The 2,288-nt window shown below is 40.1% G+C and overlaps 1 long non-coding RNA gene across 1 annotated transcript; it reads left to right on the forward strand.

Annotated features, from left to right (window-relative positions):
• The first annotated feature begins 243 nt into the window (after positions 1 to 243).
• On the forward strand, positions 244 to 1,974 carry LOC136750734 (uncharacterized). Its single transcript, XR_010816950.1, has 3 exons — positions 244 to 331; positions 893 to 1,243; positions 1,896 to 1,974. It is a non-coding gene; the product is annotated as an uncharacterized LOC136750734 (long non-coding RNA).
• The last annotated feature ends 314 nt before the right edge of the window (positions 1,975 to 2,288 follow it).

Here is a 2,288-nt window from a genome sequence, read left to right on the forward strand (position 1 = left end):
ATGGATTTCAAACCCAGCATGAATATTTAGGCTTCATGATAAAGTGACAGCAACGTTGAGGAAATAAATAAAAGCCAGTATCAGCCGCTTCCTGTCAGACTAACTGTGGTGACTACAGGCGGTGCTTAGCCCTTGACTTGTCTGTATATGGTTTAATGGCTGACCAATCATAGGGAAGAAATATTAGTTATCTCCTCTTATCTCTGAAGATTTTCCATTGACGTTTTCATTTCAGACACAGCACTTATTTAACACTGGACGGACAGAGAGAACCCCCAACAGACGACGATGACAAGAACCTTCGTGTTTCTAATGATTTCCTCCTCAGCCTGTAAGTTTAATCTTCTTACTGTTAATTATTACAACTGCTAACTTTAGATTAAATATTTCAATGTGTAATATATTGGATTCAATCGATTAATATCGCTCAATACAACTCGGGTTTCTATCTGCTATTAAAAAAAAGGATATACACATGTATTTATAACTAAGAGTTCATACATTCAAATAATTGTTTAGATTATGTGGCCCAATTCAATATTAAATAGATTTTACATGTATAACTACTTGCTCAATTAAGCTCAGTACAATGTTAACGTGATATCTATCCATACCAAACACATTAAACACAATGGCTCAGCCCTCTGTAGTGGAGACCCTAAAGCCAAGTTACAAGAAACAATCAGCGCAATTACATTAATTTTCTTTTTAACTTTATCAAGTAGTTGAATGTATGTTGCTTATAGTTGACTGAATATCTATTTAATATTAAATCGGGTCATGCAATCTGAAGCATTTCCCAAATGATTGTTTCTTAACCTTGTCTAGCACCTTGTCTAAATTAAACTCAGGTTTTATTTCATTCTTCCCTCCGGCTCCTCGTGTTCTCCAGGTCTGGTTCTCTCTCAGTTCTACATACAGACCCCACCCTCAGTGACTGTTGATCGGGGAGGATCAGTCAGATTAAGTTGCTATATTCGCAGAGAAGCTTCAGTCAGCACCCTGACCTGGATCAAGCAAGAACCGGGTAATCCTCCGAGACCCATAGGATCATGGGAAAACAATGCGGATTCACTACAGGATGAGTTTAAGAACAGCAGTCGCTTTGCAATAGAAAGAAGCGGTGATGACTTTGACCTTAAAATATCCAGCACTGAACGGTCAGATGTTGGCAGATACTTCTGTGCAGCAGCTCAATCCAGATCTGTGCGTTTTGGTCAAGGAACTGTAATACAAATGAAAGGTAAACCCAGAGTTTCATTTACTAGATTTCATCTTTACTTTAAATTAATGCAGCAAATAAACTGCAGTCCTGAGCAGCAGTTGAAATACATATAATGCAGAGGTTGACAGAGCATGAGGATCTCATTATCATAGGTGGTTGTTGAAAACACTGTGTAATTGTGAAAATGAAGAAGAACGACAAGAATCCCATTGTGTGTGAAATCCTGCTCTGTCTGGCCTGTGCAAGTGTAGGAGCGCTGCTGTGTTTATCTGAACACAACCTTAAACCTCATACCTTAAATAAACTGTACAGATAGGAATAAAACCACCTCTCTACTTCAACACATTGTATTTTATTTCCGTGCTGTTTTCAGTAATAGGCTCAATAGCCACTGATAGTGTGAAATCCATTGTCCTAAAATCTCAAAGTCAGATCTGTGGTTATTCATGGTAATGATACATGGATCACGCAGCTGGCTCACAGTAAATTGCACATCTGTGGTATTTGTCTGTCAGTTCAGCATTATTCTACTCTTGACACACAGTTGCCTGTTTCTGTTCTGTTAGTTTATAAAAGATGTAAAGAGGTGACATGTGACCTCGTTAATGATCACAGCCCTTCACTGCTCATTATATACAATACTAATTATTAATGGACCCTCACTTTACAGATCTAGACCCAGAGTCCATCAGCAGGAGAGCAGTGCAGCCGCCTGTGTCTGTCCCCGTCCAGCCAGGAGACAATGTGACCTTGCAGTGTGTGATAGATTATTACACCTGTAAAGCAGAGCACAGTGTCGATTGGTTCAGGCACAGATCAGGAGAATCCCTTTCAGGATTAAAAACCCATAACAACTGGATTGATCAGTGTGAGAGGAGCTCTGAGCTGCAGTTTTCTACAGCAGGCTGTGTCTGTAGTCTCACTAAGACAAATCTCAGCTCCTCTGACGCTGGGACTTACTACTGTGCTGTGGCCACAAGTGGGCAGATCCTGTTTGGCAACGGGACACGGCTGGACATTGCAGGTAGGCTGTTGCTGAAAATGAATAAAAACGTGATTTCAG

Source organism: Amia ocellicauda, chromosome 6 (assembly GCF_036373705.1).
Source record: "Amia ocellicauda isolate fAmiCal2 chromosome 6, fAmiCal2.hap1, whole genome shotgun sequence".
Lineage (NCBI taxonomy): Eukaryota > Metazoa > Chordata > Actinopteri > Amiiformes > Amiidae > Amia > Amia ocellicauda.